The sequence below is a fragment of the Cavia porcellus genome, unplaced genomic scaffold (assembly GCF_034190915.1).
Source record: "Cavia porcellus strain 051 isolate PalLab524CR breed Dunkin Hartley unplaced genomic scaffold, mCavPor4.1 scaffold_24, whole genome shotgun sequence".
NCBI classification, from domain to species: Eukaryota; Metazoa; Chordata; class Mammalia; order Rodentia; family Caviidae; genus Cavia; species Cavia porcellus.
Window position 1 is genome coordinate 11,920,356 of NW_026947507.1, and position 14,947 is coordinate 11,935,302.

At 37.7% G+C, this 14,947-nt stretch overlaps 1 protein-coding gene across 23 annotated transcripts in view; it reads left to right on the top strand.

Annotated features, from left to right (window-relative positions):
- The window catches only part of Sorbs2 (sorbin and SH3 domain containing 2), a 198,896-nt gene that overhangs the window by 61,610 nt on the left and 122,339 nt on the right, over window positions 1-14,947 (top strand). Inside the window, exon 3 of one of the 23 annotated variants that reach the window (XM_063234639.1) lies at window positions 6,678-6,733. The exons of the other annotated variants lie outside the window; for them this stretch is intronic. The gene's annotated coding sequence lies outside the window, so the exon portion shown is untranslated. The remainder of the gene's footprint in view (window positions 1-6,677; window positions 6,734-14,947) is intronic. 23 annotated transcript variants of the gene reach the window in all.

Consider the following 14,947-nt stretch of genomic DNA (forward strand, 5'->3'; position numbering starts at 1 on the left):
CCAATGGTAGCAAATGAAGGGTATTATTTCTGACTCGGGTGCATTGCGATGCTGATTTGCTGTTCCTAGGAAGCAAACTCACTGTGTGGAGTTTTATCATTTTACCATGGGAGACCTGGTTCAACAAAATGTAAGTATTTTGAGACGCTAGATATTTTCAAAATGTGAATGCTTAATCCCCATGCATGAGGAGGAAAGGGTCATGAAACAGAGGGAGGAGGCTGAAAAGTTTATCTGGTATAATTTTTGGCAACATGATAGTGGGTTGAGGACAAACAAAATAACTTGCTGCACCTTCTAGTTTCTCAATGAATCATTAATCTTTGACAGAATTCGGGGTTATTTAAAGCTACTTTGTAGCATTTCAGGGTGGTACTGGCATGTGCTGTCTCTGAAATGTTTGCACGTTCCCCCTCATCTTTATATACTCTCCAGCTATAATAAACTTGCATTTTTGGATATTAAAGGAGGCATAAAGATTTGCAAAGCAAGAAGTTCAGAGGGATCCATTTACGAAAGACCAGAAGCTCTTTCTCGTAGCATTAAACACACACACACACACACACACACACACACACACACACACACACACCTTCAACAACTAATAACATACACAGACTTTAAAATTAACCTAGAAATACCATACCAACTTAGAATACTTTTTCCTTACAGTAAGTATACAAATACTTAGATATGATGTACCAACTTAGAATATTTATTTGTTTACAGTAGGTTTACTTACAATTATTTAAATATCAGTAACAAATAATCGTATCTTTAAACTGTCCAATATTAAGTTTTAAACTTGTAGTGTATTATAGTGTATTATATCAAGTCCTTAGCAGTTTTATAAAATCTGGTATCATTCAAATTATATCTCTCTACATTTATTACATTTTGGGTGTCTAGTTATTATTCTTTTCTCAAGTATGTTTTTGCTTTGCCTTTTGTTTCCAAATCTTATGATGATTTATTCATATTTTTAACTTTTTGAGTGCAATTATTGTTTAAAGAGAATACCATCAGGTCACACAAATTGCTGTTTTCCAGTGTTCTGTGCTTTACCTCTCAGAAAGATCAACAGGACATCAGGAAGGGAAATGAGTTAGGTCTCAGCTGCGTCATTTGCTTTCTATTAAACTTGACAGCTAATTTGCAAGTTCTCACTTTTTAATGCTAGAGTCCTTGAAACCCCAGCAGCTGGACCCATTGAATTCTACCTGTGTAAGGGAAGGAAAGTAAAATCCACAAAGTTCCCATGAATTACTATTATTTCCAAGGTGTTATTTTTATCAAAGGCAAAAATATTTCTTATTTAATGTTTTCCCATAAATAAGCATAGATTTATGACAGTGAGAAAAAAAGAATTGAGAGGATTATAAAGCAAGACTAAACTTCTTACCGAAAGTCACAAACAGAATTGAAACCTTTCATTTCATCAGAACTAATGTAACAAGGCCATGTCAAGGAAGAATGCATCTTTAGACCCACTGGTGGAATGTTTCAAATGCTTTTTCTATATAAAGATATGTTTAATCTGATAAAGCAAGTGGCATTTTTATAACCCAGAAAAATTATTTATTCTTAGAAAAAGAAGTCTTGGACATGTGGCCAGATATGGGAAAAAATATTTAGGGGTTGACATTTTTTGGCATGAAATAGAAAGAAAATAGTTTTTTATGAAACATTTGGCCAAGCAGAAAGTTTAAAAATATTTCTAAACTTCCCCAATTGCAAAATTACACAGCATGTTTTGCTCCTTGTGCTGTGAAGGAAGGAAAGCCTTCCTGGGCGGGAGCTGGCTTGCTGAAGCCCTTCCCTGCACTTCTGACAGGAATCAGTGAGATTAACTAACTGCTGTTGCAGTGCCTAGCCTGTCATCTGTGCCGTACAAAAATGAAACACGGTGCATTCTAAGAAAGAACTTAAAGGAGCCAATTTCTCAGAAAATATCTTAATGACCCCTTAAGGTTCACAGCACAATCATTTACAGCAAAAATTGCTTTAAATGTGGAACATGTTCCTCTAGGTCAGCAATACTCTAAGCTGCACATATACAGCAAGTGCAAGCAGATGGTGGAGAAGATGACCGGATCTCAGCAAAATACACGCTGAGTGTTCCCTCTTAATTCTGTGGATCCCTGTTTTTCTCATTGTAGTAGGATCTGCATAATGAAGCAGTTTCATTGAAATTATTAAGGAACTAGTGAGCTTGTTCTTCCAATAGTTAACCATTGTGTCCTTTTATTTCTCCTATTTGAGTTAACAAAATACATTTCTGTATGCTGAGTGGAGACATGTTTCTTGAAAGGAGACCACCATACTGGTTTTTGTTTTTTGGTTTTTTTTGTGTGCGTGGTGTTTTGGGGGTTTTGTTGTTTTTGTTGTTGTTGTTGTTGTTGTTGTTGTTGTTGTTGTTGTTGTTGTTTGTACCGGGGATTGAACTCACTACCTCTTGCTTGCAAGGCAGGCGCTAATGCCACTGAACTAAATCCCCGGCCCAACTTCACTGTACTGTTAAAAAAATGTTTTCCATTTTTACCTTAGTGCTCCGAGTATTGATAAGCAGAACATGATTTGGTGGAGATTTTACTTTATCCATGGGAAAATATTTTTCACTGCTCGTACCTGCTTTTCTACATATATATACAATGTAAATTCTTATAAAAGTATCCCCCTTTCTCCAACTCTGGGATGCAACCTTGTTACTCAATTTCTTCAGAATCCAGGCCTCTAAACCATTCAGGCACCTTATGGACCACTTAGATTTTGACAAGACAATGTTTTAAAAATTTTTTAATGAGATTTTGTGACAGAATTAGCATCTGCTGCCCACAGCCCATTTTGTTTGGTAGGGTGGTGGAACTCAGGGCCTTCCTACCCCTGAGCCACATCCCCAACAACTATAATTGTTTTTAAAAATTAATTACTTTGTAATTGTTCCTGTACTAATAGCACAGAGCTCCCTAAACCAGCAATGGTGAACCTTTTACAGCTTTAAATGATAACAGCCCGCTGCAACACACATGCCAGAAGTTCGCCAACACTGCCCTAAAAATTACAGCCAATTGAAGGAAGATAAAGATAAATTAAAAGAGCCAAACACATTCTTGATACAGACTGAAGAGAGAGGAGACCCCCAGGCTTTTTGTAGTGTTTTTTGCCTTCTGCCATCTTCCTTACCTGCCAGTCCCGGGATATATCATGCAGTGGGAACCAATGGCACTCTTGTGCATCTAGCTTTTTAAAGTCCTGAATCTGAAATCCAAAAGTAGTGGACATTCTAAATGCAATTGCTAAGATTTATGTTAAAAAGTCATTAGAAATATTAACCTCTCCTTCCGTCTTATCTTAAGAAATGGTGACTAGAACGGTCCTTCTAAAGCATGAGAATAATTGCAGAAAGGGAGAGATTATGGGCAATTCTGTTCCTGAGTTCTTACCCTGGTTTCTATTCTGAAGTAAAGAAGGTAAGAAGTTCAGATTAAGAAACAACAACCCAGAACTCAGCCTTGTTTGACATGTTAAACTGGTAAAAATATTAGTGATAGGCAAACAGAGAAATCATACCAATAAGTGTGGAATTTTTTTAATTCATAGATAAGGCTTCGGGTTGGAGAACATTTCAGGGTACACCAGTGTGACCAATCACTGCTGAGAGTGAGGTGTTCAGTGAATGACGCGTGGTTAATCCACAGTGACTTTGGGCCAACAAGTGGCAAACACAAATGGAGCAAACCTGAGCATAATCTTAGAGTGTCCTGGTGTCGTCAGGAGGGTGCGGTGGAGTGGCCCTAAGCTGGACAGGACTTCAAGAACAATTCTAGGAAACTGATGAGGTTTGAGTGCAACCCATGCCACGGAGGAGCACAATATAATCGTATGCTTACAGCTAACTAAGCCAGGTTTGGCTCCTTTGGAAAAGGAATTTTGTCTGAAGCCTCATTTCTAAACTGTTACAGCTATAAAAGTAGAATTAAATGGCATGGGTTCCAACTCTTCCTTAAAATTACCCTTTCTTTGTGTCTTTTTAGGTCTTACATCCCCAGTCTCTGCTCAGTAATTTGAGGCATATCCAATTCTTTAATGATCAGACCTCTATCTTAATATATTGTCTATCTTAAACTATGGTCACAGGAACACTTAGGTGACAAAGGACATTCAAAGAAGAATATCAATTTACTTTCTGTTTCAATCTTTGATTGCTTTAGGTGCAAGCATGCTCCTCCTAAAAGTTTAGTACAAGCTCAGGCTTGGACCACAGTATCTTCATGAGAGCAAGTCATTATTAAAGATGACAAAACTATTAACTTATTGAGATTACTTATTCACTGACCCAATATGCAAATTCTCATGAAACAATAACAAGGATGTCTTCAGTGATTGTTGCAATGGATCACTATTACGGCAGTGGTATCAGAGTTTCTGAGCACTGATTTGGGAGCCAGGTTGCCTACATGGAGACCCACTGAGACCTGGGTAACTTGACATCTAATGATGGCTCTGTTTTCATCTGTAAATGGGAAAATGGCAAGCCCCACCTTGTCTGTTATTGAAAGGATAACCTGCTTTAATGTAAGAGCATGGAAAAGAGCTTACCACATAGTAATCATAGTAAGTGCTGGCTGCAATGAATGCTATAATTGTGTTCCTAGGAACTCAGCAACATTCGGATTATAATGGAATGTTAAACTGTACACATTCTTCAGAATATTTGTTAATTGCAACTGTTAAATGAGTTGAACTTCAAGGCACATGTGCAAAATTTTAGCTACTCCTGGTAAACTACTCCTTTTGATCTTTTAAAGGAAAAATCTCCCATAGAAAGAGAGGAAGAGAGAAACGGAGACAGAGACAGGGTGAAATAAATATTTTAATAACACAGTCCAGACATAACAATTTACCAAAAGTTTAACATGAAATGAGATGCATTATTGCTGAGGCTTTGATCGTATTTTATTTATAAGCAGATAGTTTAAAGACTGCAAGGGTAGCCTGTATATGTGTGTCTCAGTTATTTTCTCATTGCTGAGACCCGGTAGCCAAAATAAAAAAAGTTAAATGAGGAAAGGTTTATTTTAGCTCATAGTTTGTAGAGGTTTCAATCCACAGTCAGTTGATTTCAGTACAAGTAGCATGGCGGGGGAGAAACAGATCATGGCATGGCAGGCAGAATGCAGCAAACCTTCCTTCTTTCCCTTTTTATTTCATTCAAGCTACAAGCCTATTGGTTGGTGCCACACACATCCAGAGTGGGTCTTCCCTCTTTGGTAAATCTATCATCCACAGGAAAAACTGTGCTAAACCAATCAGTGGATTGATCAATATTCCATATTCATGATCCAGTCACTCCCTAAAGTCCCACCTATGAGCACACGAGACCTCTAAATATAAGCCATAATGGTGTGTATGTAGTTTCCCCTGTTCTCCTTGTCAAAATAGTTCCATTTAGGGAAGTGTGGGGGAAGCTTTCTTCCCCATTTGCAGATACCTGTATACAGTGTTTTGCCCAGAAGGGAAAAAATAGTTTACTGTGATTTCATCTGAAGCACATATTCAAAGATGTCAAAATGAAATATTTATTGCTGTGGGATGACTGATTTATCTGCAGGAAGATGCACTGGTTGTTAACATAAAATCAGAATCATGTCTTGAAATTGGCTGACAAAGAGAGATGGGGACCCCGACAAGTTCCTTCTAGCCCTCAAGCAGCGACCCCACATCCCATAACCTTTGTTTCCTACCAGGTCTCAGATTCCCACAAATGGGGTCTATGCTTAGAAAATCCAAAGACTTGTTTATAAAGTATCTCATAATCAGAAGAGTGTGTGTTCAATTTCTGTTAGCATATTCAATAGCTCCGTGTTGTCAGCTAAGATACTACACACTCTGTAAGTGACTAAGGTCAGTCCTCAAAAGGTGATTTCAATGAGTAAAGAGAATCTGGGCCAAGTAGCTTTGAGAGCTGGTGCAATGATCAAAGAAAGATTCGTATTTTGTTAAGGGAGGATTTCAGGGGCCTCCATGCATAATGACTTGGCTGAGGTGGAGGGACGGTATAGTGACCCCTCAGTGTGAGTAAGGATGAAAAGTGAGTCACCTCCCTCTTGGCTTTTATCTCTCTCCTCTCCTATCTCATTCTACACAAATCTGTTCAGAAAATAATGGAAAAGCAAAGAATTGGGAATGGCAGGTTAACATCCTAGTCTTTGCTATCGTGTATGTTTCTATCTTATTAAAATGCTGATCAGTGGTTACACATGCAGCTTTGTTGAAGGAATTTTGCATTGAATAAGGATCAAGAGAAAGGAAACAAGCAAATGAATCAGCAAAGTATATCACAGGCTGCCGAAGTGCCTCTTTTTGCTTCATGTCTACCTAATATAACCCTGAGTAAAACCATTTATCCATTTGTAGATAATTACTAAATGGTTACTAGTTATAATATGTGACAAACTAAAAATAACCAATATTTGCTCCACTTCCTTCTCAGAGTTTTGTTTTGTTTTGCTTTGCTTTTTGTTTTTGTTTTTGGAGAAGCAGCCATCAAATTTTGTAACAAAAATTATTTCATGATAAAGTTATTATTCTCGGTTTGATCTTGTTGCTACTTTGGTGATTTTGGGGGTTGTGGGGCATGTCCCACCCACCTATTTATTATAACATTTCTTTTCTAGAGCCAGAATAGGACAGACTCATATACCATTCTGATCTGGGTGCATTTCTTCAGAAGGTACGCTGACCTCATGGGGAACCACAACTGCCTGGGCCTGGGGCTGGCAAGGCCCAGGGGAAATGTGTCATGTGCACTTTAACAAAAGATCTCTTTATGCAGTTAAGAAAATACAACAGGAGGTGGGCAACCAAAGAATATGACCATATCCTAGCCTGTCCTTGACATTCATTTTGTATGATATTCCCGGTAGAACTTCTGGCTTAAGATTCTGCATAGATACCCTTGATTTAAGCTATTAGATTTAAAAGAGGCCAGCAGGGACATAAGCAGCAAGGTAAAACTACAGATATCAAGATAGCTTGCTTTCTCCTCAAATTGTAATTGTTTTAGAGTTCTTTACTGTATTTCTCTATGAGTTTTTTTTTCTTCCTGTGCAGGGATTTGAACCTATAGTGCAATACAGTGATAGGAAATCTTTTAGAGACAAGAGCCCAAACTACAAATCAAAACCCACTTAGTTAAAAGAAAAGCAACTCACATTGCCACCACTGGCCTGTGCTTGCTAGACAAGCAGTCTGCCACTGAGCCACTGCCCCAGTGCACACAATGGAATATCTTGTATGGGTCTTAGAAACACCATGAGGCACAGTAATTAAACTTTACCTGTGTTCGAAAGTTCTTTCCTTCTTGTTGTTTTGCAGGGACAGCCACTCCCCTGTAATCTGTACTTGTTAAAGAGGATGTCTCTTGCTCACTGGCATGTCACAGGGCCCAGGGAAACCACGGGCTTCCTGTCAGTGCCTTGAGCTCCCCCATGCCATCCCTGGCTCTCCACCTTCCCAGGGACTCTTGACTTGGAAAAGGCAGAGAGAGGCCGGCTACCTCAGGATGTCACTGCCGGCTGCTTGCTGACTCTGACTCTTAACTCTCTCTGCTCTGAAGTCACACTGAGTACATATTGTCTGGATTTTGTTCCACTTTTGCTCATCTAAACTGAGTATGGAAGGATCTACCCAAATCTTCCTTCCCTAAAAAGTAATTTAATTTGCTCTCTTACCTCTCTTCAGGTCAAATTGGTTCAACCTCTGGATTGCAAAAGAAGTAAAGTCTAGAGACCACATTCTAACCTTTTTAATTTTCTAGCTCTGCTGTAAAGAATGCAACAAACTAGTAGCTTAAAAATAAAGTAACAGGGGTTGGGGATTTAGCTCAGTGGCATAAGCGCCTGCCTTGCAAGCAGGCAGTTGTGAGTTCGATCCCTGGTACCAATAAAAAGGAAAAAGACAAAAAAAAAAAAAACAAAAAACAAAGAAACAGAGGCCAGGGGTATAGCTCAGTGGCACAACAAGGTCCTGAGTTTGATTCCTGGTACCAAAAAAAAAAAAAAAAAAAAACCCATATAGTATCACAATTTTGAAATCTGGAAATGTGGAATCAAGGTGATGGCAGGGCCAATGTGTCCCTGAAGTCACTACAGAAGAAACTCTGCCCTTTCTAAACTTCCAGTGCTGCTCAGCATTCCTAGGCCTTCCTTGGCTGATGACTGCATCACTCCAACCTCTTCCATCAGATAATGTTTTCCTTCCTGTGTATTCCCATCCTGCTCTCTGTGTAAGGATGCTAGTGTCTGGATTTAGAGTGCACCCTACTTCAGTATGATTTCAATTAGCTTGACTGCATCTGCAGAGATCCTATTTCCAAGCATGGTCATTTTCATAAATACTAGGGGTCAAGACTTTCAACATATCATTACAGTGGACACAACTCATGCCACAACAGCTACTATTAAATGTCAAGTCATCTCCAAATAGGAAGCAGTTCCAGACTATCTATTGCAAGCTCAAAGCATATCTTTCACTGCTCAGACTGAACACTTAACCTTTTCCACATCTGTGGAAGTGACATACTCTCCAGACGCGAGGGAAGAGTGACCAAATGCCTCCCTGGCAGGACTGTCCCAGCTAGAGCAGACTGTTTCTGAATAAGGCCAGCACACAGAGGACCAAACACCACAGACCACTTTTTTGCATTCTGCTACATGCAAAGCCAACTAAAACTTCTCATTTGCATTAACCATCTGAGCTGTTTCCCATTTGGAGGATACTCTATTCTAAATTCCAGCTCCTCCTATTCTAGGTGGGCAGAATTAGAGCCTCTGTTTTTGTGTCAGGATGAGAAAGTACACCCAACTGAGCTGTGTGCATCATTGAAGAAAAAAAAGATTTAACCATGTGGACTTTTTAAAAAGGCTTTTTAAGCATCTAAAAGAGTATAGGCAGTTGGCTATGAGAAAACTCTGCAAAATAGTAAGTGGAATGACTCATTTACTCCCTATTGGAAAAAAAATAATTATCCTGTGTTTCGTTCTTAAATTAGCATATTACTTTGTCAGCAATGATGGAATTTAGATTGAATTGATCTTCGGGTGGTCAGAAAAAAACTTCCTCCCAAATTCCCAATAGTGATACCTGCTTACCTGGCAGCAGGCAGGCCAGTAGCCCAGGTGCCCAGCCCTAACGGCAGGGCTGCATTTACAGCTTGAATCTGCTCAAGTCTGTGACCACTGGGAAGCCCCCTGAGCTGACCTGTTCCCATTTTTCACTCAGAGATGCCTTAGTACAAACCAAGCATTGTAACCTGCATTCCTGAGGCCCAGAGCAGTTAAAACAAGGGCTCTGTGAGCAACCTTTCTGGGGACACTAAAAAGACACTTGCTGAAGGTTTCTTTGCAGCAACAGAAATGCTGAGTCATATATCATAACATATAACAACTCATTGAATGAATATGCTGTCTTTATTTTGTAAAAGCATAAGTGCTGACTTATATGACTTGGTAAATTTTCTCCATTGTCCTCATAGTATATTTGTTAGTCAACTTTCTGTCACAGTGACAAAGCACCCAAGAGAGAACAAATTCACAAGGGAAAAGATTGACTTTTGTCTCATGGTTTTAGAGGCTTTGTTTCATGGTTGTTTGGTCCTATTGCCTTTGGGGCTGTGATGATGCAGTGTTCATGGTGGGACAGGAGAGCTCTTCTCCTCAGAGCAGCCAGAAAACAGAGAGAGGGAGGGGCTGGAGGTCAAGAGCACACACTCCTTGATGTAACCCAACTTCCTTCCACTAGGCCCCTCCTCCCAGGAGCACCACAGGTTGACAACAGACCTCCAGTGAATAGCTTTTGGGCAACATTAAGATCCAAACTGTAACAGTGTCTTGAATGGGAGAAGATATTTTCATTATGGAGAAAAGAAAGGTGACTTGTCCCTTGCAAGAGTTGGTGACAGTGGTGGAGCCAGATCCACACAGTGAGGACTGCAGGTGCTCAGCCTAAACTTCTACTCAGTTAGTGCTAAAAAAAATAAAGTTAAATAATATAGACTACAATAAAGAAGTTAATTTTTATGAGATTTAAAAACATCCTTCAAAGGTATATTTGGGGGTGTTTCTTTCCTTTTCTGAAAAATCACCTTACCTCTTAAAAAAACAAGTGGAATTACACCATCTATACTATTTTTTATCTTATAATTTGTTGTTTGGGGGATACTTTTCCATATCATTAAAATAGTTCTTGAAAATGTAAATCCAGTAACTACATGGAGAATTCTAACTTATAACACCCTTAATAATAAAATATTAAAAGTTGATCTTTTCTAATTCTAAAGGAGCCAAAATTTCTTCTACATTGCTACATTTTTCTTGATTCCCTTGGTAAAACAAATGTTACATAAATTATACTATACATGAAATGTTGTGATATTTTTTTCCTCTACAAAGTAGATCATAATTCTAAAATTGAGCAGAACCATCTGGAATGTGAACCATTAGAATAAATAAAAAGAAAAAGGGAAAAAGTAATAGAACCCTCTCCCAGGATTCTGAAAATCTTCATCATTTCTTGTCTTTCACAGACTGGGTACTGGTGAATATAAAAAAATGTTAGATTTGGTTATTCTGGAAATAACTGACCTTGAGAACTCATGATTCATGTGGTTACAGGATTATGGCCATCAGTTGACCAGATGGTGAAGGATGCCGTCCCCAAAATCAGTGTAACCTGAGGGTGAGGCAGGCAGAGAAAGCTCAAGGCATCCAGTTCTATGCTTTACTTATTCAGAAAGTAGAAACATGGTAGACAAATTCAGAAGGAAATCTTGTAATAATCCCTTAGAGGGCAGTCCTTTGAATGATTGGGGTTTGCTGAGTGGCCCAGAAAAATATGAGTAAAAGTCAATGAAAGTTTGCATTTTCTTTTCCCTCAATACACAGATTTAAGTGTTTTTAGCAAGTTTAAATTGTTTAATATTGATACAAGTTAGACTTTACCACATGAGAAAATAAAGGAGATTGGCTAATAAGAAGCAGTTTCTTTGACAGAGATGTACTCATCCTACAAGACAATGGAAACGATCTATCCAATTTTGATTATGTGCAATTCTCTGTACTGTTTGACATTTGTTATTTAATCTTCACACTCTAGATTTAAATAGGGTTCATCATCCTATTTCACAATGGAAGACAGAGAGATGGGAGGGCTGACTCCATTGTCCCATCCACTATTTCCGCAAAGCATGTGTCTGACTCCAGAGTAGACACCTGCCCGGCTTCAGTGTGGAGCATGGCATCTTCTCGGGTTCCTTGTGGGACAGACAGCATCCACCCACTGGGGTTTGTTCTGGTGTCCTGTGCCGTGTTCTGAAACTCACCACACAAAGTATGATTTAATGAAGAGTTCGATTGTTTAAGAAGCGTGGAAGGTCTCATAGGACACTGACAAATGGCATTGCAGTTCGTTTTCTTCCCTCTTTGAGAATCACCACGATTAACTTTCTTTTAGAATAGAGAATGCTTCCCTGATTCAAATAATCAGAGTTGCAATGCATTATTTTGCAATACAAGAGGTACTGTGGTTAAGTACATCTGGAAATAAGTCTCTATGGTTTTACTGTTTCACTAAAAATAATCTTATCAACCACTGTACTTTGACAGTTTTATAGTGAAAGAAACATTTATGAGTATTTATCTGGAGCATAAGAACTATCAAGATTAACAGAGCCAAGAAAAAAAACACAGCAGAGGCCAGACCCTAACAAAATATTCCCTAGTGATTCCCATGCTCAAATATAGTGGATCTTTTTTCTTTTCTCAGCTTTCATTTTTTATTAGTGCATATTTGCATTGCATTATGAATATGTTCACTGAGAAAGTTAAGACATACCTATGACAGATCTTGATGCTTTTTTGATCCACTGTCCCTCTTCTCCAGCTCTTGCTCTCGCCTCTTGATCCACTTTCCATTCGAAAATTAGCTCCATTCTTTTCACTATCTAGCTTTTCTTTTGCTCTTTACTCATATTTTGAGATTCTTGTATAAGAGAATCCATGGAGTATTTAAGCTGATATGTCTGATTTATTTCACTTATTATCTCAAGGTGCATACATATTCCCTCAAATGACTCAAGTTTACTGATCTTTATGGCAGAGTAGTGCACCATTGTGTATAAATATCGCATTTTATGTGATATTGATGGGAACACGGGCTGTTTTCATTAGTTATTATGAATTGTCCGACTATAGACATGGGTATGCTTGTATCACCATTTATAATGTTTTTAAATTTGTCAAGAAGATACTGAGGAGAATCACTTGCTCAAGTAGAATGTCCGATTTTAGTTTTTTGAGGACTCTCCATACTGATTCCCATAGTGGTTGTACTGATTTACATTCCTACCAACAGTATAGAAGGGTTCCTTTCTTCCACAATCTTGTCAGAATCTCTTATTTGAATTTTTGATGACAGACTTTCTGACTGGAATAAGATGGAACCTCATTTTGCATTTTTCTGATGACTAATATGCTGAACACCTTTTCATATATCTTTTAGCTCTTGGTACTTCTTCACAGAAGTGTCTAATTCACTTGTCAACTTTTCTGATTGGATCTTTTTTGGGGAAGACTGATTTTTTCAAATTCTGTGTCTATTCCAGGTATTAGTCCCTTGGTGATGAATGGCTGACAAATTAGTTTCTCTTTCTTTAGACTGTCTCTGCAGTATATTGGTTGTTTTCTTTGCCATGTATACTGTGATATGATCCCATTTATTGATTCTTGGTACTATTTCTTGAGGCATTGAGGGTCTGTCCAGAAAATCTTTGCTTTTGGCTTTTCCTTCAAATATTTTATGCATGTTATCTTCTACCAAATTATATGTTTCTATTTTAACATTCAGGTCTTCAATCTATTTTGATTTTAGTTTAGTGCATGGTGAGCTAGGTGGGTCTAGACTCAATCTTCTACATGGGAATAACTAATTTTCTCAGCACATTTACTTAAGATGCTTTCTTTCCTCCTCTGTATGTTTTTGGCCCAACTGTCAAAGGTCATAACTCTGAATATGCCTGAGGAAGTTTCTGCTGCCTCTATTCTGTACTACTGACCCACACGTCTGTCATTAGGCCAATGCTATGCTGTTTTTATCACTATAGCTTTGAAATATAACTTCATGTCCAGGATTGTGATGCCTCCTGCTTTGTTCTTGTTACTCAGAATTGCTTTAGCTATCCTGTGTGTATTCTGTTTCCATATGAAATTTAGAATTGGTTTCTCTTCACCTGCAAGGAATGCTGTTAATATTTTGATTTGGATTACATTAAATCTGTGTATCAGTTTTGGAAATATGACCATTTTGACTATATTTGCTCTGCCTATTTAAGAACAAAGAATATCTTACCATTTGCTGATGACTTCTTTGATCTCCTTTTCCAGACTACTGTAGTTTTTGTTGTAGACTCTTTCACTTCCTTGATTAGGTTCATTCTTCAGTATTTAGCTTTTATGGTTGCTATAGTGAATGGTATTCTTTCTCAGTGAGTTCATTATTGGTGTACAGGAATGCTATTGATTTTGTGTGTTGATTTTATATTGTGCTACATTGCTGAATTTGGTTATTAATTCCAAGAGGCTTTTGAGGGAATTTTTGTATCTTCTTCATAGAGGATTATTCTAAGGTTGTTTCTTGGGGCTGGGGATTTAGCTCAGCAGCGTAAGTGCCTGCCTTGCAAGCAGGCAGTTGTGAGTTCAATCCCTGGTACCGATAAAAATGAAAAAGACAAAAAAAAAAAAAAAAAAGATTGTTTCTTCTTCAAATAATAATAATTTGACTTCTTCCTTTTCTATACATATCCCTTTCCTTGCTTTCCCATGCTAGATTGTGCTGGCTAATGTGTGAGTACAATGTTGAACATGCGTGGGAACAGTAGACATGATTGTCTTGGTCCTGATTTTAGAGAGAAAGTTTTTAGTTTTTCCCCATTTAATATTATGTTGAGAATAAGTTTGTCAAAAATGGCTTTTATCAGATTGAAAGTCTTTCTATACCTTTTTTTTTTGTTTTTATTGTAAATGGATGCTATATTTTATTAAAGGGCTTTTTCTGCATTTTTAGAGATGATTGTATTTTTTTTGTTTGTTGCTTTTGAAGAGCCAGCTCTTTGATTTATTGATTCTATTATTCTTAGTTTCCATTTCATCAGTTTGTCTCCTGATCTTTATAACATCCTTTCCTATACTAGCTTTTGATTAGGATCATTCTTGTTTTTATAAGACCTTGAGGTATATCTTTAGGTTATTTATGTGGGTTCACTTTTTTTTTTTTTGATGTGAGCATTCATAGATATAAACTTGCCTTTTATGCCTGTTTTCAATGTGTCTCATAAATTGTGATATGCTGTACTGGCATTATTGTTTAATTCTAGGACTGTCTTATTTTTTCCTTGATTTCTTCTGTAAGTTACTGATTATTCAAGAGTATACTGTTTAATTTCCATGTGTTTGTATAATTTCTATGGTTTCTTTTACAGTTCTAGTTTCATTGAACTGTTATCTGATGATATGCTTGGTATAATTTCAATTATTTTGCATTTATGTAAGCATGCTTTATGGAGGTATTTTGGAGAATGTTCCATGTGCTGATGAGAAGAATGTGTATTGTGTTACTGGGTGGAACACTCTGTAGGTATCTACAAAGCCCATTTGTTTGACAGTTTCGTTCAACTTATATTTTTTTGTTGAATTTTTGTTCAGTTGGTCTATTTGTGACAGTGAGTATTAAGTTTCCCTATTATAATTGTATTGGTGTTTATCTGTTCTTTTATGTTCAACAATGTTTGTTTTATGAAGTTGGGTGCACTATTGTGCATCCATACACGTTTATAATTGTTATTCCTTCTTGTTGAATTGTTCCCTTAACCAATATATAGTGGTCTTTTTTGCCT